Here is a 24,336-nt window from a genome sequence, read left to right as displayed (position 1 = left end):
AAGAACACAGCTTCCCTTCTGAAGCCTCGGTTTTCCTGGGAAGGGGCACCCAGGTATGTGTATGTGTGTGTGTGTGTGGCAGGGGAGGGGGTAGTGGTTGGAGATGAACAAGGTAACTGACTGTGAGCAGACCCCTCACCAGGGCCAACGGACAGGAAAGGACCATCCAGGAGTCAATTTCAGAGCAGGGAAGGTCACACGCTTTCCCAGAGCAGACCTGGGCCGACGTTGCTCTACCTGGCCACAGGTGACCACAGCACTCAGCTCAGCGGGCAACTGAGGGCAAGCGAATTTCACCCAGTAGAGCCGGGTTCATGAACCCTGGCCGCAGGGCCCCTGTTCCTGGATTGTTCCATCCACAGACAGTAGGAGATGCATCGTTTTAATGCAGGAGGATCACCTTTACTCATGAGCGAGACCTGGAGCCCCAGGACCGCCCTGTGCAGGGATGGACGCCCTGTGCAGAGTGGGCAGGACGGAGCCCGCCCCAGGCTGTGTGTGCAGCAGGCAGACCCAGATTGCATGCGTGCTGTCTGCTGGGGAGGAGCCTGTATTGAGCACCTTACATGAGGTTCGCTTTCATGTTGGTAACATGGGACAGTGAGAGCACCATCCTGATTTGTCTGAAGGAGAGAGAGATAATAACAACGGGAAGGTGCTGAGAACGAGGGGCCGGACCCCGTGACTCCTGGACCCCCCCCTCCCCCGCCTCGGCCTCCATAGCCCCCATCAGCAGCCCCAGTCCTGGCTCTGAGTGACCCGCGGGCAGTGGCTCAAGGGCAGAGTTTGGGCCGTCTGTCTCAAAGGATGCCACATTCCTGCACCTGAGCACCCTGGGGAGAAGGCTGGCTGTGGGCCGAATGCATCTCCTTTGTCAGAGCTCTGACACCCTGCAGGGATATCTGGAGATGAGGAAGGGGTGGGGTGAGGTTAGATGAACCGGGTGGCATCAGTGCCCTTACAGGAGGAGACCCCAGAGAGCTTGCCTCTCTCTCTGCTGCCTGCCAGGTGAGGTGAGGACACAGCGGGAAGACAGCCAGGAATGGGGCCCTTAACCCAAGATCTGGGGGTGGGGCACGCATGTGCACAAGGGGCAGGTCAGGAGTGGCAGGCTCCCTTGGAGGACACTTTCCCTAAAAGCAGGCCCAACCTGAGCCCAGACTGTGGTCCCTCCCACCCGTCTTCCATCCTGGAGTCCTGCAGCCCATCTGGAGTTGCCCCATCACACACACACACACACACACACACACACACACACACCAGCACTCACAGGCATGCCAGATATTTGAAGGATGATGGGGTGAAGCACCTGGATGGTTTCCCCGATCGAGTGGCTCCCACGTGACTTCCATTCCTTCCCTGTGAGGTTATGACTGACCAGGTGCTCAGACCCCCCTGCCCCACGCCCGGGTTCCTCTCTGCAGAGAACTGAGCTGCGCCTCCAGGAGAGAGGACAGTGGCAGGGACCTGGACTGGAAGCAGGAGGGCCTGAAGCCAGTCCCGGGATTCCCCGCCCCCAACCCAGAGCCCACCCTCCAGGTGGGGACACAGCCCCACTTCCCCATCAGCCACGGCGGCCACATGACTGTGCAGAGGCCATCGGAGCCGGACCAGATGACTGGTGACCAGGCCAGAGGCTCTGGCCCGACCAGGCAGCCTAGGGCCCTGAGAAGAGAGGATGTGAAAACATTTCGGATCCAAAAGTCGAAGCCTCATTTCCTGGAGGGAATCAACGCAGAGGATGAAATGGGATTTGTGGGCGGGCAGATCGGTGCAGGAAGAACTCTGTGATGGTTCTGCGCCCATAACCTTCATTTGACAGGTGGGCTTTTTTCAAACTAAGGACAATTTCTACCTGGGATTCCCGGCCTCTTGGGGAGGCAGCAACAGGGAAAGGAGGTGGGGGTTGGTTAAAGCCAGGAGATGCCATCAGCTGTGGAACCTGCCAGCCCTCCCCTCCAGGCCAGGTTGCTCCCAGGACTCACCAGCACAGGGACGGTGCTCGGGGTCACGCTCATAGTCGGACGCACTTCCTGCCCCACACCCCCCAGTCCAACTCCCCCCTGACCCACAGGCTCCCGGTCAGGACTCAGGAACCCCAGCAGCGGTGTGCTCACGGAAACAGGATCCCTGGGGCTTCCCAGGGCAGTTCACCCTGACCAAGCTTTGAGAGATCAAGATGCAAGAGGAGCTGCCCCCACTCCCTGCCTCCCCTTTACTCACTTTTGAAGTATCACTGAGCTGCCGCTCACATCTGGGGAAGCATCTAGCGGAGGGAATAAATAAAAGTGAGGATGGGCTCAGTCATGAGGCCTTACTGCTCCCGAGGACCCCAGGGCCTGCGGGACCGGTGAGGGTCCCCAGAGGCGGGACGGCAGCCCAGAGCAGGGAAAGGGGCCCAGGTTATAAAGTGCGAGGAATCAGTGCCAGGCAGAGCAGGGCCTGTGAGTCTGGGGGGCACGGTGGTTGAGCACCGCAGGAGAGGCGGGGCAGGGGCCAGTCTCGGCCCTGGACGCCACGGGAGAGCCACCGAAGCTTTCTGATTCAGAAAGATGACTTTGGCTGCTGATGACACCGCTGGAAGCACCAATGCTGTTTTGTCTTTCAAGACTACTGACACAGTTTAGGAGAAGCCAGGGACAGACGCAAGTGGAATTGGCAACGGAGAGGGGATATCAGGCAAGCCCCACCCCCTCAGAACTCTGCACAGACGCCCATGTCCTCGACAGAGGAGCTGGATGAAGTCTGGATGGGCTTTTACGCAGGGCTGGGAGACTGGTGGCCAAAAAGTCAGCTGAGGCCCAAGATAGGACACAGACGGCTTCGTGGGAGCAGCCAAGAAAAGCAGAGATTTAAGAGCGATCGGATTCCCGCCGCCCCTGCCGCTGCCAAGAAGGCAGTTGATGGGGAACCAGGGCCTCAGGGTGGGCAGGAGAACAAACCACAGAACACCGCTGGGAGCTGGGGAGACTGATTCCCATTTCTGTTGTGTTATCGATGGCAGATACAACCGTGACCCTGAGCCAGTGCAGGCAGAAAGCGTGCTGGCAGTTACAGTAAGAGATCTGTGGTCCTTGTAAAGCACAGACACCCCTCTCTGAGGCTGCCGTGCAAGGAACCTGGAAGCCACCAACTGTGGTCCTGACGTCGCCGCCACTTACCAGCCGGAGCTGAGGACTGAGGTCTGATTCCCCAACGACCGGGAGCCTCATTCACAGGAGCATGAACGCGGTCATTCACACCCTTCCTTGGGACCGGGGCCCTTTGGTCCGTGGTGCTCAATGCCCTGTGGAAAGCCTGGAACGGCTACTTTCCTCAGGGCAGGCCTGACATCCACCCCAGACACTAGCCTTCCCCTCGGGGATGTTACTTCACAGCAGAGAAAGAGCCAGGCCGGGCCACGCCTGTTGGGTGTGCTCCTCCCGACCTGACACCGCCAGGGTGAGGGTTCACGGTGAGGCTCTGTAACTCCTCCTCCAGAGATGCCTGGAGGGACCCCACTGCCCCGCCCAGCCGGGAGGGCTCCAGGAGGTGCGGCTGCAAAAAACGCTCCCTGCTTCCCGGCTGGCTGACACTAGAGCTCACTTTATTGCTCCTGGCTGTCAGACCCCCGATTACCGCCCTGGTCCAATCCATGAAAATGAAATGAAACGGAAATGAGCTCGGTCGTGTCCCACTCTTTGCGACCCCATGGACTGTAGCCTGCCAGGCTCCTCTGTCAGTGGGATTCTCCAGGCAAGAATACTGGAGTGGGTTGCCATGCCCTTTCTCCAGAGGATCTTCCCGATCCAAGAATTGGATCCAGCTCTCCTGCATTATGAGGGGATTCTTGACCCTCTGAGCCACCAGGGAAGCCCATGCCCTTAATTTTCTCAAAGGTCCCTCCAGCTCAAACCGCCCCACCCGCACCCCGCTGGGTGTGGTTTGCTGCTTTTAAACCATCAAAGGTGGACTCCCCGCCTGGTACTCAGAGCCCCACCGCCGTGCAGCTCCCCTGGGCTCACCTGGGCATCTGGGTTTACTCACCTCCACCCCGCGTGAACCGGGACCACTCGTCCGCCCACCCTGCGTGTCCATTGCACCTTCTGCCCCTGGAGCCCGCTCGCTGCCCTCCCCTGTGTCTCCGGGAAACTGTCTTCTCTCTCCCCACCCTCCTAGGGCTCCACCCTCCTCCCCACGGCCCTGCGAGCTCCAGATGACTCAGGGGCTGGCCTCAGCCCTGCAACCAGCAGAGGAGTTCTGCGCCTCTCTCCTGGAGGAGCCTCCGATTCAAGAGGCCCAAGGTCAAGAGCCACGCCCCGTGAATTAGTCCTTGCTTTATTCAAATAATAATAATAATAATGTGGGGGTAAATGACCTGATGCTCTGATCTGCTTGGCAGTGAGTTCACCAAGGTTCATCAACACTGTATTTTACCATCTGTTATACTATTCCTAGGACATCCCTGGTGGCTCAGCTGGTAAAGAATCCGCCTGCAATGTGGGAGACCTGGGTTTAATCCCTGGGTCGGGAAGATCCCCTGGAGAAGGGAATGGCTGCCCACTTCAATATTCTGGCCTGGAGAATTTCATGGACTATATAGTCCATGGGGTCACAAAGAGTTGGACATGACTGAGCGACTTTCACTTTTCATACTATTACTATATATTACTATACATTATGCTTTCTCTACTTTTTTTTTTCACCATTTCTCTATTTTATTATTTTTTATCATTATTACTTTCCTTATATATTCCTTCTACTATTATCTTATTTATGCATGTGTTTGAAAATGTCCCAAATGAAACATTTTATAAAATTAGGAAACCTCCATCATTCGCCTCTCCAGGAGGGATGTGTCAGGAATGAAGTTATGAATATATGTGTGTATGTGTCTCTTTGAAAGAGAAAACCTCTAAGGAGCGCTAAATACAAATGCCCAGGTGGTCTCACAGCACAGCTGGACATGGCAGGGTTCCCGCTCGGTTGACAAATGACCAAAACTCCAGACGTGGTCACCGGGGGCTCCCCTCAGGGCTAGCGGGCATCCTGTACCTCCCAATCCAAACCCAACTCCGGGTTTGCCCCAAACCTCCTCCCCAAAGTTGCTACCTTTAGTCAACAGGAGAAGGGCTCACTCGACCAGGCCCAAAGCCCCGTGTCCCTCCCCTGGCTCTCCATGGTGGGTGTGCACGGCGTGTGTGCGTGTGTGCCCACACCCCACCCCACCCCCGGCAGCTCCGGCTGAGCTCCCCTCAGCACCTCTGGCCACCATCCCCCTTCAACTCAATACAGTGGTTGGCTCCTTTCCATCAGGTCTAACACATCCAGCTCTGCCCTCCCGTAATCCACCCCGCCGTCAGCAGTCAGGACTTCCTTCAAAACAGTCAGTTGGGCCTCTGCTCAAAACCCTCCAAAGCTTCTCAGGCCTTCCTTCATGCTCGCAATGCCCTCGTGGGCCCTGCTGGCTTTCTGGTCCTTTTCCTGTTCTCTCCCTCCCACCCCAGGGCCTGTGCACATGCTGTTCCCGCATCCTGGGAAGCCCCTGCCAAGTATTTGCCAGGCTGGACCCCTCACTGCAGTCAGGGGTCTGTGACACCCCACTCTACTTTCCTTATCAACACCAGATAAAGCCCATGCTCTTCCGTTTCCAGCCTGATTTCTCTAAGAGAATGTAAGCTCTCTGAGGCCTCTTGGGTTGTGATAAGCCAGTACAGAGCAAGCTCTCAAATATAAATGGGTGAATGAATTCTATTTAAATAAAGAATACAGCGTTGGAGCTCTCTGGCAGGTAAAGAACCTGCCTGACAATGCAGGAGAAGCAGGTTTGATCCCTGGGTCGTGAAGATCCCCTGGAGGGGGAAATGGCAACCCACTCCAGTACTCTTGCCTGGAGGATTCCATGGACGGAGGAGCCTTTCGGGCTATGATCCACGGGGTCGCAACGAGTCGGAAAGAACTGAGCAAGTAAGCACACAACCTGGGCTAGTACCCTGTAAAAGCCCCAAACCCAACAAGGGTTACATGTCTCCCGGCATGTATGTCAAAGTCATAGTCGCTCTGTGTCCGACTCTTTGTGACCCCAGGGACTGTAGCCCACCAGGCTCCTCTGTCCATGGGATTCTCCAGGCAAGAATACTGGAGTGGGTTGCCATTCCCTTCTCCATGGGATCTTCCTGACCCAGGGATCACCCCCACATGGCAGAAGTCAGGTCTCAGAGTCAGGAGGGAGCATTAAAACTTACTAATGTCTGACTCACAATTAATGAGGTTTTCTTTTCTTTAGTATACAGGCCAATTCATTCAGAAAGAAAGGAGCCCGCTGCCAGCTCCCTCCCTGGTTAACTAGGGGGCTGGCCTCTGGATGGCCGACACCTTCGTACAAGGACACAATTATTTACAGATGCTGGTGGCACAGTCAGGAACCCACACACAGCTGCTCAGCTACCCCTGGGGACTCGTCACTCCCAAGATCCTGGAATCCCAGAATACTACTGTGGGGGCCTATGTGCCAACATTCTGCCCGACGAACAATTTAAAAGCGAAACAAACTGGGCTTCCCTGGTGGCTCCATGGTAAAGACTTCGCCTGCCAATGCAGGAGACACAGGTTTAATTCCTGATCAAGAAAGATCCCCTAAGCAGTGGAGCAACTAAGCCCAGAACGACAGAGCCTGGGCTCTAGAGCCTGGGAACTGCAACTGCTGAGCCCACGTGCCTTGTCTACTGAAGTCCCCAAGGCCTAGAGCCTGTGCTCTGCAACAAGAAAAGCCACAGTGAGAAATCTGGGCACCGCAACCAGAGAAAAGCCCATGCAGCAACAAAGACCCAGCACAGCCAAAAAATAAATCAATAAAATAAAATTATACAGAAACGCAACAAAAACCAAGCAGGAAAGAGGACAGAAGCATCTGTGGGGTGGAGACACCCTACAGCCAGGACCCCAGTGTGTGCACCAGCCAAGCCCGGGCCCTCCAGGTGACCCGCCCCAGGATAGCACAGGAGGCAGGCGCCGGGCCTGGACCGCTGCTGCGGGAGGCCCCGGGCGCTGAGACGGCCCTCGGCCTCCCCTGGGTGGATTCCGGTCGTGCCTGGTTTTTAAGATGACTCACTCTCCACGTCGGATTTTAATTTCTGGAGTAGGAGTATCATGTGGATTTCATCAGATTTCCTCCGGCTGAAAGAGAAAGCACGAGTTTCAACCGGCTCCGGGGCGCCTCGGTCAGCAGGCTCTGTGGACACACACTTCATCCTGTCTGCCACCGCCCCCCCACCCCCCGACTCTCTGCCCAAGAAAGAGCGTGATCCCGAGGACTAAAGTCAACCAGAGCTACGCTCCCTCCCTCCCCCAGGAGATCCACTTCACTTCCAGCGAGCAGCCAGAAGAAACCCAAAGCCCGGGGCTCCTGAGCCTCTGCGATGCTGCCTCAGAGAGGCCCACACGCCCGGCCAAGGCTGCGGGGAGGAACCTGGCTTTACGGACACCTCCCCGGGATCGAGGAGGAGCCCTGAGGAAGGCGGGCTGGGAGTGACCCAGCGGGCGAGTGTGAGCCCGTCAGCATGCCTGGAAACGTCTACAACAACCTCAATACCCTCTTCCCTCCAACGCCAACAGCCAGAGAGGGAGACGCCAACAGCCAGAGAGGGAGACGCCAACAGCCAGAGAGGGAGATGCCAACAGCCAGAGAGGGAGACGCCAACAGCCAGAGAGGGAGATGCATCCCCCAGCCTAAACAGCACCCTATCTTCCTCTGCCTCCTGACCTCCTGACCCTGACCTTGACCGGTCTGGGCAACTGGCCCAAGTGAAAAGGCAGCACGTGACTCGTGCCCCTTTCCAGGTTCTGCTCTCTTGGCTGGGAACGCATGGGCTCCAGTTAGGAGAGCTCCGTCCTGCACAGGGAAATCTGAGCCTTCCCGCCACCTTCAGAACCTTTCTGTGTCCTGGATCCACCTGGAGCAGAGATGAAGGACCATGATGCTGCCCTCTGGTGTGGCCTGGAGAAGGGCCGCCTCCTTTCGGGGTAAAGCCCACGGTCCCATCAGAGAATCGGGACCATGGGGAACCCAGCTGCTTTTTCCAGTGTCTGTCTGCGATGTATTTTGCTTTGGTTCAACGAGGACCTTAACATAGGAGATAAGTATTGGGAGGTATCAGAGCACCCCACAGCCGGCTGTCTGTGTGGAGTAATGAGGTTCGTGGGCAGAATCATCGTTCTGGCCCCTGGGCACCTCCTGAGCAGGGGACCACATCTCCTGGGTGAACAGCTGCTGAGAGCTCCACCTGCTTCTTGGAACAGGCTCTGTGTACACTGGGCTGGCAATGTGTCCATGTTCAAGGCCTAACTCTGTTCACCCAAAGCTGGTGATCAAGTTCAACCCCCCATGGTCTCTACGTGGTGCACAGGAGGGACCCCGCCATTGTGTGCACCACTTCTCAACTGCTGCTTTTATGGTGCCAAGTGTGATGGCTGGAAGGACCCAGCCTAAGGACCCAGCGTTTCACCTAGTGCTCAGTCGTGTCTGACTCTTTGTGACCCCAGGGACTGTAGCCCACCAGGCTCCTCTGTCCCTGGGATTTTCCAAGCAAGAATACTGGAGTGGGTTGCCATTTCCTCCTCCAGGGGATCCTCCTGGCCCAGGGATCAAGCCTGTGCCTCCTGCATTGGCAGGCGGATTCTTTACCACTGAGCTATGGGGGAAGCCCCAGTGTTTTCATTGGCCAATGACAAAATAAGAAAATCTGAGTCTGGAGAATTGCGGGGTCGTGGGCGATGGTCAGGGTGGGGCCAAGAGCCCTCCACTGCCTCTGCGTGGCCTGAGCTTCTCACTCCGTGGCCTCCTGCCTCCAGCCTCCAGGATGCCCAGCTGTGGAATTTTTCTTTGGGGCGGGCTGGACCAATCCCACCATTTCCTTGAGTCAAAACAACAATCTCAATCCCTTCAGGGGCTCCTACAGTCTGTAGAAGACAATCGACACCTGGCTTGTCTTTCCAGACCCTCTATACACTAAGCCACCCTCCATGTCCGTATCACACTCGCCTTCGTCAGCCCTGAGCTCACCAAGCAGTGACCGATTCTCCCACTTGGCTCTAAACGTCCCTTGACCACCTTGAAATCTCAAGCTTCCATCTCTCTTTCCACCCCATGGACTTAAAAGACCCAAGAGGGCTCCCAATTTCTGCTCTGTTAAAACCTACCCATCTGAGAGGACCCTCGTCATATGGTGCTTTTGAAGACAGAATTCCACCTTTTCTCTGAGCTCTCTTGGGCTTTATCCATCATCTTGTCTGGGCACTTACTGCTTTCACTCTGGGCATCAGAGCTGTAATCCTGCACACGATTTCATAGTTTCCAGACAGCTACCCTCATGTCCTCAGAAGCCAACTGAATACCTGGCTCCTCTGTAATCGTCCAGCACCAAGCACATGGGCCTGGCCCCAGCTGGGGTTTGGTCCATCTGCTGAACAAACAAATGCTTCATTCAAACATTCGTTCAGCATCACGGTGCATCGGGGGACCAGCAAAGACACAAGCAGATGGAGATGCAGTCTCTTCCCTTGACTGCTCCTCACTTAGCTGGCGCGACAACGTGCATGAAACTGACACCGAGGGGAGGGGAGGGCTGAGGTCTGCCCCACGCCTTCTGAGCCTGCACAGGACGAGAAGCCTACATGCCTTGGATTGCCCAGCACACTGTGTGTGCCACACGGACACCCTCTACCCGCCCGCCCTCCTGCGCCATCACCCCACTGCTGATGACAGCAGGGAGTTCAAAGATGGCCAGATCTGTGCATGTCGAGTGCTCCCCAGGCATGGGGTTTAGCCAGTCTGGTGGGGTGGGGTTGCACCCACCGAGTCACATGGGAAGAGCTGCGGCAGACAGGCTGGGAAATAAAATCTTGTGATCAGCCCAGACTAAAAAAACTTCCCCACTCTGGTCCCCAGCCAGTGACAAGAAAGAAAAGGCATGATTATCTCTGAAGATGTTATAACAGAGATGAGAAGAGAGGCCCATTCACTTGATGGGCTGGAAGGAGGGAGACTCAGATTCTTGACTCTCATCTGACACAGTCAATCAAACCGCAAAACATCAGCACTGGGAGGACTTGTGGTTTCCAAGCATTAGTCTCTGATTTACTGTTTTCCTTTAAAAAAAAAAATCAAATTATTTAACACTTCTCTTTAAACCAACCTACTTTCTAACAACGTAAGCTCATTCAAAAAAGTTATTTTAAAGGCAGCTTTCTATAGCTTTAAAAAGGAAGTTTCTAGTTTTTTTTTCCTTTAAAAAAAAAAAACAAAAACTCTTCCTTAGACTGATAAATCTTTTCTAGTATATATTAACTTAAAACATTTTTTAAAAGTTCATCTTAGCTACCACTTTGGGAGACAGAAGAGTAGCTGGTGGTACTCATTTTACAGATGAGGAAACTGAGGCTTGTTTGGTTTTGATTGAAAGAGGTTTTCCCTGGGGTTCACATCTGAGACTCATGAAAATACCAAATTCAGACAAGCTTGCTTGCCTGGGAAGGCATCATCTAAGGCTTCATGCTACTCCTGAATTTATGGATGATTCTCATTAATGACAGACACGTGCCACATCTGAGGTTCAAGTTCAAGTGAAGACGGGAGGACTGCAGAAACCAAAGGGATGGGGGTGGGAGGACGGTGATGCGTAGGCAGAGAACAGAGCCACACCCACCAGGAGGCATCACTGAAAACAACCAGCAAATACAGTGCGTGGCCGGCACTAACCCCACAGAGCCTGCCCCTGAGCCTGGGAAGAGAGCGATGCTCGAGGACGGACTCGTGAGGACAAGGAGCTTACTGCTGCCCCTCAGCCAGGCCCTCCCCAGCATCAAAGGGAACTGTGTCAGTTTCATCCACCCGTTTATCAAAGACCCAGCATCTGGCATAGTAAGCAACAGATGAAACTCAAGGAATAAATGAATTTTTTTACAGAAAACCTATCGTGTCCATGGCTAGTTGAGATATCCTGGGCAATAAACCAAGCACCAATCTCGACACTTCATCAGTATTTGTTAAGGGAAGGAGAGAGGACAGGACTCTTATTCCTGCTCCCGTTCCACTGCCCCTCAGCCTCTCTGTCCTGAGGAGAGCAAAGCTGCCGGCCCAGTGACCTCCGCACAGCACTGTTTGAGTGAGACAGGAGTGCTGCTGTGTTCAGCCGCTCGCTCAGCGTGTCCGAGCCCCTGCGACCCCGTGGACTGCAGCGCGCCAGGCCTTCCTGCCCATCACCAACTCCCGGAGTCGGTGGTGCCATCCAACCATCTCATCCTCTGCCACCCCCTTCTCCTTTGGCAGGTATGGGAACAATTATTTAACATGTGGCCTGAGGGTGTTCTAACTCCAGCCTGGGTTTATGCAGCTGTTAAAATTAATGTTCTAATACTCAAAAGAATGGAAAATCCACACAACAGAACTCTTGAGAAAAATGAAACCCACAAATATTACAATAATGTGTTCTTAGAAATGTGTATTTGCTAGAAAAAGAAGAGTCAATTTCACACTGAACGCCGACGGTGATTATGTCCATGTGGCAAGCGTATGGATCATTTAGTTCTTTATTTTTCTCTAAATTTTCTACTTTTTGTAATTAAAACATACACACACATTTTACAAAATAAATTTCCATCCTCCTTCCCAAACACCATGATTCCAGCAGGTCATTTCCAGCCTTGCAAGACCGTTTTCTAAGTATGTATAACAGTATGCCATCTGCCAAGCTGATTACACTTTTAAACACTTGACTGAGCATCTAGAATGATGCATCCATTAATCCCTGTGGATCTAAAGCCAGCCTTCCCAATTCTAGCTCCATGAATTCCTATTCCTTCTGGCCTCATGATTCTCCTAACTAGGAAACACAGGCTATCTGATTTCTGATAATGTGATTTATTTTATATACATATGGGCTTCCCTGGTGACTCAGCGGGAAGGAATCTGCCTGCCAATGCAGGACATGCAGGTTTGATCCCTGAGTCGGGAAGATCCCCTGGAGAGGGGAATGGCAGCCCACTCCAGTATTCTTGCCTGGAGAATCCCATGGACAGAGGAGCCTGGTGGGCTTCAGTCCCTGGGCCACAAAGAGTCGGACAGGACTGAACAGCTACCACTTTCCTTTTCTCCATAAGCTCTCTGTAAAAACCCAAGGCTGGAGTTCTGGAGGCTTCAGGGCTGGTGACCACATGGAGATGTGGGGGAGGAGAGGGGGTGCTAGGAGAGGAAGTGGAAGCCCTGCCCCCTTTTCCATACCTTGCTTTAGGCAGCTCTTCTGTCTGGATGTTCCTGAATTACATCCTATTTACCCTGTTAGTAAAATGTTTGAGTTCCATGAGCCTCTCTAGCAAATTAATCAGACCCAAGGAGGGGATCATGGGAAACTGAAATCTGCAGCCAGCTGGTCAGAAGCACACGTGACAACCTGGACCTGTGATGGGCCTCTGCAGTGGGGCGGTGGCAGCCGTCTTGTGGGACCGAGCCCTCGACGTGGGGGACCTGAGCTCATCTCCAGGCAGAGAGTTGAGCTGCACTGGACCCCCAGCCCGAGTCTGGGGACTGGTGGTGGGTGGGGGGGTCCCCACAGGTATTGGAACCACTCATTCCCCACGGAGCGTCATCACCAAAGATACTGCACAAAGGAGCTTGGGCTGCACAGTGTCCCTGGGCACAAAGGACTCGCCAGGCTTGTTTCCAGGTCTGTGAAGCAGGGAACACCCTGACCTGCGGTTGCCCGCAGGCTCCCCGCTTTCTGCGGCTATACATGGCAGGGTGGTGACCGTCTTTATCCCTAATCTCCAAACTTTGGATCATTTTCTTAAGATGAATTTCTAGTAGAGTACGAAGCGTTGCCAAACGCTTTTCCTGGAAAGCTGTAGAGAGTCACCCTCCCAACAGCAGCAGACATTCCTTCCCTCCCTTGTGACGGAAGTTCAAGAAAAGCTTCGCTTATCTGACAACTGGGCAATGAAATACCAAGTTTAACTCCACATTCCTTCGAAACCATCAGTCAGAAAATTTTCAAGTTCATTACATCTTGTTTGCTGCTTCACGACTATCATTATGCATCCTTTGCTTGATTAGACTGTAAAATTTCATTTGTTGTCGCCCAGTTGCATAGGAATCTTTGTGACCCCAGGGACAGTAGCCCTGCAGGCTCCTCTGTCCATGGGATTTCCCAGGCAAGAATACTGGAGTGCATCGCCAGTTCCTTCTCCAGGAAATGTCCTATCAGTTACAAATATCTCCCCTGCTGTTGCTCGCACACAGGAATCCATTTGCTAGCTGAATGAAGTCTCAATTATCTAACCCCATCAATCTTTCCTTTGTGATTTCACACTGAAGCACAGAGAAGCCTCCTCCATTGAAAAACTTGATAAACATTCACATCTATTTTCCCCTATTTAAAAAAAAATGGCGTGTGGACTGACATTAATGTACAAAGAATTTATTTGGCTGCTCAGAGAAGAACTTCGCCAAATTAATTAGCAAACAGCTAGGCAATTACTCGTTCATCAGTCCCTGCACAATCTGTCCCCTCCGTGATGTCACTTGGTGCTTTTTAAGTGTGTATAGATACCAGGGTTTGAATCCGCCCGATTCTGCGTCGTGAGTCTGCCTATTTTTATCACAACACCAGTCCTTATGTAACTCCGGGAGTTCTACCACAGTTGGCCATCTGGGAGGACTAGCCTCCATGACTCGTTCTATTTCAAAGCCTCCTATCAGTTATTTTTACCTATTTTTGTTTTCTTCCAAATGAACTTCAGAATAATTTAGTAATATGTCTTTCCCACCTTTTCATTCCTTCAGAAACATTAACCCCACTGGGTTTTGGTTTTTGCTGGCATGGCACTGCTGAGAACTGACACCTTTTTACTATTTTATCTTTTCCTCCAGAAATATGGTGGGTCTGTTTATTTCAAAACGAGTGCCAGAACAGTGTGTGTGTGTGAGTGTGTACGTGTGTGTGTGTGTGTGTGTGTGTGCAGTTGCTCAGTCATGTCTGGCTGTTTCTCACCCCGTGGACTGTAGCCCACCAGACTCCTCCATCCATGGGGTTCTCCAGGTAAGAACACTGGAGTGGGTTGCCATTTTCTTCTACAGGGGATCTTCCCGACCCAGGGATCAAACCCAGGTTTCCCGAATTGCAGGCAGATTCTTTACCATCTGAGCCACCAGGGAAGCCCAAGGAAGCCCAGCTGGTTTATAGCTGCTTCTGCTACTGCTAAGTCACTTCAGTCGTGTCGGACTCTGTGCGACCCGATAGATGGCAGCCCACCAGGCTCCCCGGTCCCTGGGATTCTCCAGGCAAGAACACTGGAGTGGGTTGCCATTTCCTTCTTCAATACATCCCTAGCGACCCCATGGACTGCAGCCTATCAGGCTCCTCCGTCCATGGGATTTTCCAGGCAAGAGTACTGGAGTGGGGTGCCATTGCCTTCTCCGCTGGTTTATAGAGGCTTTATTAAATGAGGACATATACTTTCTTTATAAATTACTGATCACTTCATAAATCCTACCTCCATTGCTATTACAACTGTGGGTTGTGTGTAGTGAGGGTTTAATATCACTGCACCTTACTTCCATTACCTTGAGCTATTTAAGGCCCAGCCATGGGGTTGAGGTCAGGTACTTGAGCAAGCATCTCTTAGCTAAAACCTAAAAACCACCAGGCCGGGGAGAGCAGTCCTGAGCAGTCACACATGTTCACGCCTTTCTCCTACCCTCATATTATGAACTGAACTGTGTCCCCTGCCGACGATGCTGAAGTCCCAACCTCCGCTACCTGCCAACACAAACTTATCTGGAAACAAGGTCTTTGCAGATGACCAAGTTCAGATAAAGCGATGAGGGCGGGTCCCCATGCAATATGACAAGCATCTTTACAAAACGGGGAAGCTGAGCACAGAGGGAAGGTGACGTGGAGACACAGGGAGGAGGTGGCCATCCAGAAGCCCAGGAGAGGGGCCCAGGATGCTTCTCCCTTGGGCCTCAGAAGGAGCTAGTCCTGCCGCCACCGCAGCCTGAGTCTCAGGCCTCCGGAGCCACGAGAGATGGAAGCTCTGTTGTGCTGAGCCCAGTCCGCGGCAGTGTGCTCTGGGGGCCCCAGGAAGGTCACACAGCCTCCTGGGGGTGTGGACACAGATCCGCCATCTCAGCCCCTGGTGCTCCTCAGCCGGCGTGGCCTCCCATCTCCCAGGAATTCCTCTTTTCCAGCCCCCTCTTTGTCCCAGCTGACACAACCGGAACTCAAGAAGCAAATGAGTGTCCAGTCCCAGAACACACGCCCGGCCTCTGCAAAGTGTGGTCTTACCTCCACATTTCTGGAACGTTATTTCCTAAGATCCCAAACTCCCAGGCCATCGACTGAAGTGCTGAATGTGGGGTGACCCACATTCCCGAAGTCAGAGTTGGACGTCGGCAGAGAATGGCACCCACGGACCCAGAGTGCTTCTGCAGAAAACCTTGCCACCTCATGGGCCCTGCAGAGGCATTTCTTTGCAGCAACCAAGTACGTGGGGGTTGGAAAACAAGCAAGTTTCACCATGATTCTGGAGCTCTCTGAACTTTTCCATTCACTGAGAACACAACGGAACCACCAGAAAATAGGGGTCGGGTGGAGGACAAAGTAGATCGGTGTCCCCTAAGCTACGGGGAGACCCTCCCTGCCAGAGGGCTCCATCTCCATGATGTCAGGCTCCCCGTGGGGGAGTCCAGCCCGTCTGCAGCAGGACACGCACAAAATGAGCAAATCCTTAGCAACACAAAAGACACCTTATGTAGTCACAGCACAGAAGCAAAACCTTGGCTAGAAATTTCCTGCAGCTGGTGGAAGCCGAGTGGGAAAGCAGCTGAGGGCAAGCGATTAGTCTTCAGGGGGCCCTGGGATCCCCCAGAGACACAGAGACAGAACGGGCAAGACGGCACAGCTCAAAATACAACAAAGGAGCGAGGGACCCGCCGTCGAGAAGAAGAAAGGCCGGCGAGAATGACAGGCCCGTGGGAACAGCAGCCGTCTGGAGGCCAGACAGCCCGGAGGACCAGCATTTAGGGGAGTGCTGTGTCTCCTGGCTCCCCTTGTAGCTCAGTTGGTAAAGAATCTGCCTGCAGCACAGGAGACCCGGGTTTGATCTGGGTTTAGAAGATCCCCGGAGAAGGAAATGGCAAGCCATTCCAGTATCCTTGCCTGAAAAATCTCATGGACACAGGAGCCTGGTGGGCTGCAGTCCATGCGGTTGCAAAGAGTCAGGCACGACTGAGCAGCTAACTTACACTTGTGTCTCCTGGCACAAACCGAACCACAGCTTCACTGATTCCTCAAGATGCAATCATTCTGGAAAAGACCAGGGCAGGGAAAAAGCTGTTCTGGAAACATCTGTTTCCAGACAAAAGCTCATTTTCTCCCGCGGGCCAACCCTCTCTGTAGCCTGGGAGATAAGAGGTCGTTTCCGGCGGCCTCACAAAGGTGAAGACGCTGCAGTCTGCACGCTCGGCACCCTGCCTCCAGCCCAGCTCTGTTCCGAGGCTCTGCTTGCTCTTCTAGCACGTGGTTTCCTCACCTGATCCTTTTATCACCATCTTCCTCCTCCTCCTCCTCCTGGCCTGCAGCCGGGACTAAACTAAGGTGATGCCACCGTACAAAGAAGGGAACACGAGGCTTTGGAGTCAGGCTGGAGTGTGACCAGCAGCTCTAGCTGTGTGCTCTTGGACACGTTACTTAAGCTCTCTGAGCCTCTATTTGTACCACCTTCAGCAGAAAGATAGTAAAATCTGGCTTGACATGTGAGCACGTAGTAGATGCTCAATGAGGGCCATTCCTAGTCATCACCGTGCCTGGAGATGAAGGCCAGCTGGCCCAGCATGGATGTCCCCAGACAGCGACGTGCCAGGGGCTCAAACCCACTCAGGAATTCTCTGCGTTTGCACTCAGAGGCACTGGCATGTACTCGAAACCAAAGCCACTACCTTCTCACCTTGATGAGCTCTCTTTACTCCGCTGTGTCACCTGGCTCCGGGCAGGGAAGCCCTCTGGCGAGCAGAATTCAACTGCTTGGCGCCTCCCCCTCTCCATCTATAATATGGGGTGACGCGCTCTCTGCCTCTTCCAAGTGTGTGGGTAAAGTCGGCTGGTTCATGCCGAGCGCTTACTAAGACCCAGCAGGTGCTCTGTCCCCAAGTCAGGGCTTCCTGCTCTTGATGCTAGAAACACTTTGGATGGGACCACTCTGTGTGTGTGTGTGTGTGGTTGGGTGGGGCCTGGCGGGGGTGGGGTGCCCTGCGGGACTTCTGGCAGCATCCTTGGGCCCCCACCCCCAGAAGCCGGGAGCATCTCCCCTAGACAACCCAACTCCAAGCACCACCACGTGTCCCCCAATATCACCCCTCTGAGAACCACCGTCCCTGCTGAGGGCTACTGTTATTAACGTTATTTATCCTCTTCCTTTACCTTTAAAACCGAGCTGCCGGGTCATGTGTTTCCGCCTCTCTCTGGCTCCTGCCCTTGCATTTCAGTCTCAACCTCCACCCCATGGCCACGGCCGGCACCCCTGGGCCCCAAGGGGCTCCCCCTGACAGTTTTCCCACCCTGGATGTCAATGACAACCACCTGGGGAGGCGTTGGACTAACACGGTCCCACCCAGAGATTCAGCAGCACATTTTCAAAGCTCACGCACTCCCAACGCACACACAGGGCAGAGGGTCTCTGTGCAGCCCAGACTCACCTCTCAGTCAAAGAGTCTACAACAGTCCTTCCTTTAGAACCCAGACCCCGATCGCTCAGCCCCCGCTGTGAATGGCAGTCCAAGGTCACCCCCGCCAACCCCACATCCTGGCCTCCTCAAGCCCCAACCAAGCTCTCTCTCCCTATTCAGGACCTAGCCTTCTCCAAGGTCCTCCAGATCCCTCAATATCTGTACGGCCTTACTACTCAGAAGAAAGCCCACTTGCTCAACCCCCGAGATACCACTGGCTTCATTCCCCCCAACCCCAAGCCTCGAGCTGCAGGTCCTAAAGACCAGAGAACAGGCCCCCTCCCCAAACTCTGCACGCTCAGCCAGGCGCGCCGCTCACCTTACCTGGAAGATGCTCTCTGACTCTTTTAAGCCTGACCAAACCCACCTACCCTTTAACAAATCCTCCCTGGACCTCTGCTGTCACTGACCCTAACCCCAACTCCATCACCAAAGCACCCAGGGGCAGCGGCACTTTCTGGGTGTTACTCACAAGGTCCTGAGTGTACACACTCACGGCACTAAGTCCTGGAGGCGAGTTCTGCAGGCGCACACAAGCTGCACACGGGACCCTCAAGTGACTCCTTCCACGCGGGGCACAAGCCCGCAGGGCAGGTGATAGCAGCTCTGCGAATGCACCGGCCACTGTGCCCAAAAGAGCATTTTGACCTTGAAAGGATCAAGGTGCATTTTAACAGGTAAGTAACAAAGGCCAGAGAGACGGCCCATGAAGGAGCAGACTGAAGCGGTCCCAGGAATTCCAGCACCTTCGCGTAGCCTTCAACCCCGACTCCCGGTGTGGCTATTGCTGCCTGCAGAACAGATGCAACCAAACGTCTCTGGGCCTGAGTCTGAAGTGAAGCGGATCACAGAAACACAAGGCCAAGCACTGGGGAGAACTCCCTGTAACAGGAGGGCCCCAGGGGCAGGCAAGGTTTTATTTTTAGAAGCAGGACACATTCTTCAAAGGAAATCTTTGCAGAAACCTTGAGCCAAAACCTCACCCAGGTGTCCTGGGGTCAGCGAGGCCCAGATGCGCGGGTTCCCAGGGCTGGTGTAAAAAATAACCACAAACTGGGCGGCTTAAAACCAAGAAACCATCCTCCCCCAGTCCTGGACGCTGAAGGTCTGAAATCAGGGTCTCTGTGGGCATGCTCCCAGAGGCTCTGGGATGAGCGTGTTCTAGGCTCCCTCTTGGCTTGTGGCTTCATGGGCAAGCCTGGTCTTTCCTCGGCTCGTAGATGCCCCTGCAATCTGCCTCTATCGTCCCGTGGCCCTCTTTCCTGTGTGTCCACACGCTGTCTTCTGAGGACACCAGTCACGGGATTAGGGCCCACCCCTGGTGGCTCAGTGGCCAAGCATCTGCCTATCAGTGCAGCTGCTGTGGAAGATTCAGGTTTGATCCTTGGGTTGGGAAGATCCCCTGGAGAAGGGCATGGCAACCCACTCCAGTATTCTTGTCGAGACTCCCATGGGCAGAGGAGGCTGATGGGCTACAGTCCCTGGGATTGCAAAGAATCAGACATGACTGAGCGACTGAGCATACACACAGACTTCAAGTCAATTACATCTGCAAAGACCCTACTTCTAGATAAAGTCATACTCTGAGCTTTTGGTAGGTGTGACTTTCTGGGGACACTCAGACCCTGGACATCGAGGAACAAGGGACAGGGTAGGGGCAGCAGGCCAGGGGAGTGGGAGGAGGCAGGCTGGCTCCTGGCTAGAGCAGACGGGACCCACCAGAAGTCCGAGGGGTGTCCAAAGTCCATAAGCCAGCAGGCTGCATTCTGAGTCAACACCACGTCTGTGGTCACCAGCCCCTGCGCCCCACGCTCCCCTACTATAGGACTGATCACTTCACGAGATAGCTCTTTTAACTGCTTGCATCTCCAGCCAGGCCAAGAGCTCGGTGTCAGCAAGCACCTTCAGCCTCCTTGGCAGATAGCATCACTCAGTAAGTAGTCCTTTCACCAACCAAGGGTTTGTGGGTTGCTCCCATCTCACAGTGCATAGTGGGCTGCCTCTCCAACCGAGACGTCTCGTGTTCCCAGCCTTCTTCACCTCTGTCTAGTGCAGATTTCTGTCCTGAAAACGGGAAGGTTATCAGGAGCGGCATCCTCCCTAGTGTCAGTCACTGACGACAGGGGCACTGAGCCTTGCCCTGCACTATGCGAGCTGCTACGTTAGAACACAGAGAGGAGCAAGACCAGCCTGCCGTAGAGGGCTCACAGAAATGAGGAAGACACTGAACTACAACAGAAACCACGATACAGGTTAAAACAGCCAACCACGCCCACTACAGGCGGTTGAATGGTGTCCCCCCAAAAAGGGGCGCTGGAATCCTAAACCATAGTACCTGTGAATTTGACGTTTGGAAGCTGGGTCTCTGCGGACGTGATCAAGTTAAAATGAGGTTACAATGGTTTAGGGCAGGCCCTACATCCAATCTCTGGTGTCCCTGTAAGAAGAGGGACCTTGGGATAAGGAGACACAGACACATGAGGGGAAGATAACTGGGAAGATGGGACAGAGACTGCAGCGATGAAGCTCAAGCTGCTGGGCATGGAGATGGGGAGTGAATGTCCAGAGCTATGAGGAGGAGTCCTCAGAGGAAATCTGGCCCTGTAGACGTCTCATCTCAGACCTGCGGCCTCCAGGCTCGAGAGAACCCACTTCTGTTGTTCTAAGCCAGGACACTTATGGTCACTTGTTATGCAGCCTTGAGAAAGGGGCAGACCCCTGAGACACGCAGGTTCGGTGCAAGACCTTGGCAATAAAGCCAGCGGCAGGACAAACAGAGGCGGGCTTCCGTGCTGGCTCAGCGGTATAGAGTCCGCCTGCCAATGCAGGAGATGTGGGTTCAACCCCTGATCCAGGAAGATCGCACATGCCGCAGGGCAATTAAGCCCGTGTGCCACAACTCTACAGCCTGTGTTCTGGGGCCCGGGAACCAGAGCCACTGAAGCCCGCGCATCCTAGGGCCCGTGAAGCCACCACAATGAGAAAACCACGCACCGCAGCTAGAGAGTAGCCCCGCCTGCTGCAGCTAGAGAGAAGCACACGCAGCAATGCAGACCCAGCACAGCCAGAATAAACAAATAAAATTTTTTTTAAAAGAGAAACTTAAAAAAAAAGATGCAGTAAGTCACATGAATAAGGGTTCAGTTCAGTTTAGTCACTCAGTCATGTCCGACCCATGAACCGCAGCACGCCAGGCCTCCTTGTCCATCATCAACTCCAGAAGTAGGTACCCCACCCCCAAAGTTGTACCGCTCTGGTCCACGGCCTGTTAGGAACCAGGCTGCACAGCTGGTGAGCAGCAGACAAGCGAGCAAAGCTTCATCTGCATTTATAACTGTCCTCCATCACTCGCATTACCACCTGAGCGCTGCCTCCTGTCAGATCAGTGGCCACGTTAGATTCTCGCAGGAGCTTGAACCCTCTTGTGAACTTCGTGTGAGGGATCTAGGTGGCTTGCTTCTTGTGAGACTCTAATGCCTGATGGACTCTAATGCCTTGGACTGCAAGGATATCCAACAGTCCATCCTAAAGGAGATCAGTCCTGAATATTCATTGGAAGGACTGATGCCGAAGCTGAAGCTCCAATACTTTGGCCACCTGATGCGTAGAGCTGACTCATTGGAAAAGACCCTGGTGCTGGGCAAGATTGAAGGCAGGAGGAGAAGGGGATGACAGAAGATGAGATGGTTGGATGGCATCACCAACTCAACAGACATGAGTTTGAGTAAACTCTGGGAGTTGGTGATGGACAGGGAGGCCTGGTGTGCTGCAGTCCATGGGATCACAAAGAGTTGGACACGACTGAGCAACTGAACTGAACTGAACTGAATGCCTGATGATCTGAGGTGGAACTGTAATGTGCTTGAAAGTGAAATGAAGTTGCTCAGTCGTGTGTGACTCTGTGCGACCCCATGGACCGTAGCCCGCCACACTCCTCTGTCCACGGGATTCTCCGGGCAAGAATACTGGAGTGGGTTGCCATTCCATTCTCCAGGGGACGTTCCCAACCCAGGTCTCCTGCACTGCAGGCAGAAGCTTTACCATCTGAGCCACCAGCGAAGCCCTTGGATCATCCCCAAACCATCCACCACCCACCCCCCAACCCTGCCAATGCCAGATCCAGGGAAAAACTGTCTTCCATGAAACCGGTCCCTGGTAAGAAAAAGGCTGGGGACCGCTGACGTGAGTTTTTTGGTTTCCCAGAGCATCTAAGTTGGTTTTACACTACACCACAGTCTATTGTGCCATACAGTTTATGAAGCTCTGATACGACCGTCTCTCTCCCATCCCTCTCCACCACCCCGCTAAGACTCAGAGCTGAAAGTGAAAGTGTTAATCGCTCAGTCGTGTGCAACTCTTTGTGACCCCATGGACTGTGGTCTGCTATGGTCCTCTGTCCATTGGATTCTCCAGGCAAGAATACTGGAGTGGATTGCCATCCCCTTCTCCAGGGGACGTTCCCAACCCAGGGATCGAACCCGAGTGAGTATATGATAGTACTGTCAAAAAAAAAAGTGCATGCCTTAATTTAAAAAGATTTTTTATTGCTACAAAACGCTAACCATCACCTGAGCCTTCCCTGAACTGTCTTTTTGCCAAGGTCACATCAAAGATCATAGATCACAGACGCTTAGAACAAATATAGTAGCTATTATTTGAAATATTTAATTTAAAAAGTGATAAAAAGTTAGAAATCAAGCATTACCGAAACGTAACAGAGACACAAAGTGAGGACCTGCTGCTGGAAAAAAGACGCCAGGAGACTTGGCTTGATGCAAGGTTGCCACAAATCGCTGTCAATCTGTAAAGACTTGCCTATCACCCCCCAACCCCGCCGCTCGGAGGGCATTTGTTGGGTGCGTGCCAGGCGTTATCATTCTCAGTGCTTCTGTGCTCACTGATTTACATGTGATAGCCACCCCATGACACAGACATTATTCCCCCATCGAACGGTTGGGAAAACCGAGGTCTCTGGTCCAAGGATCCCAGCTGGGTGGCTGAAGGGGGAGCCCATGAACCCGAGGCTGGTGTGAGCCCAACACAAGGATGGCTGAGCTGGAGAAGCCCTTTTCTAGACAATTCCAGGACCACCAGCTGTTCCTCCCTGCTGCCCACTGGGCCGACAGCAGCCTGGCTCCTGGAGACCAGAGCAGGACCCTCAAGCTGGGCTTCTGGGGCAGAGCTGACAGGACAGCCCAAATGTCCGCTTGGTGCGTTTCTTTTTTTTTTAATTAATGCATACATTAGCAGGGGCTTCCCTAGTGACTCAGATGGTAAAGAATCTACCTGCAATGCAGGAGACCAGGTTTCCAACCCTGGGTCAGAAAGATCCCCTGGAGAAGGAAATGGCAACCCACTTCAGTATTCTTGCCTGGAGAACCCCATGGACAGAGGAGCCTGGCGGGCTACAGTCCATGGGGTCGCAGAGAGTCGGACACAACTGAGCCACTAACCACACACATTTGCAAGCCTGGTGTGAAACCACCCTGTTTGTCCGCTGAGCTTCTGCTACCCGTCTGCACCAGGCAGGGATGAAACAGAACCCGACCGACCCAGCAGCTTTCCTGCGCGGAGACTGAGTGCCCCAGAGGCCTTGGAAGCCAGGCCCCTGGCCTTTTGATAATCGGCTAATTTCCTTCCAGTTCTGAGGGTGACGCAAGAGCTTGGCCGGTGCGGGGAAGACTGTGACCTGGAGCCAGAGGGCAGTCGGGGAGGAGCTTTCCTTTCGCCTCCCAGAGGGTGATTATTTTATACAGAAGGTCAGAAAAAGCATCGAGAGGAGAAAAGAATCACCCATGGGCAGAAGGGGCAGCGCCTCGGTAGTTCCCATCCTCTGCTTTCTCTGCTTAGCGCTCGCACTCGGCTGTCTAGAGGATTCTCAGCAGCACCTTCGCCCTGCTGCCCCGCCCCATCCTTCCCCCTCCCCTGGTCCACATGAGGTCTCTGTGCTCCGTCCTGCCGGGCCTGGGCTTGGACTGGAGCCCCAGGCAGCTTCGGGCCCCCTTGCCTACAGCACCAGCTGCTGGCCTGAGCCCAGGGCTCCTGGCTGGCTGGCTGGTGCCAGCGCCTTTCTGCTCACAAACACCCTCCCTGGCTGCCCCCTCACTGCCCCCAAAGCCGCTCCCGCCTCAAGGCCTGGACGCCCTGTTCTCATTGGAGTTGATAAGGCCACGGGAGCTCCAGGTCCCGAGGGCGTTTGCCCACATGCGTCTCCCCGGGTGGCTTTCGCACACTGACCGCTATCCCTGCTCTGAGCCAGCCTGCGAGGCCTGTCCCGCAGGTCTCCTCTCGCACCTCCAAGGCTGGTCCTCCCCCGTCCTTCCATGCTTTCTCCTCCTCTGCCGGCCCCTAGAGTGCCCCCTGTCCCCAATGTCCATCCCTGCCCTTCTGCTTCATCACTAGGCACATTCTCCTTGGGGTCTGGCCACTGCCAGGCCACCTCTGGGGACAGGGTGGGGAGGGACCGCCTAGTCTCTGCTGATGTCTGAAGCCTGGTCTCTGCAGTACCTGCCCATGCCCTCAGGATGGCCACCACAGGGCCAGACAGCCAGGTCCTTCCCCCGCTGGTCTGAGACCACTGC

The 24,336-nt window shown here is 54.0% G+C and overlaps 1 protein-coding gene across 8 annotated transcripts in view; it reads right to left on the bottom strand.

Moving 5' to 3' along the window:
* Window positions 1–24,336, bottom strand: part of SH3BP4 (SH3 domain binding protein 4) — a 98,703-nt gene that overhangs the window by 22,734 nt on the left and 51,633 nt on the right. For 2 of the 8 annotated variants that reach the window (XM_059884541.1, XM_059884543.1), the window contains one exon: window positions 4,027–7,155. The exons of the other annotated variants lie outside the window; for them this stretch is intronic. The gene's annotated coding sequence lies outside the window, so the exon portion shown is untranslated. The remainder of the gene's footprint in view (window positions 1–4,026; window positions 7,156–24,336) is intronic. 8 annotated transcript variants of the gene reach the window in all.

The sequence above is a fragment of the Bos taurus genome, chromosome 3, assembly GCF_002263795.3.
Source record: "Bos taurus isolate L1 Dominette 01449 registration number 42190680 breed Hereford chromosome 3, ARS-UCD2.0, whole genome shotgun sequence".
In the NCBI taxonomy this organism is placed as follows: Eukaryota; Metazoa; Chordata; class Mammalia; order Artiodactyla; family Bovidae; genus Bos; species Bos taurus.
This window is presented reverse-complemented; position numbering and strand designations above follow the sequence as displayed.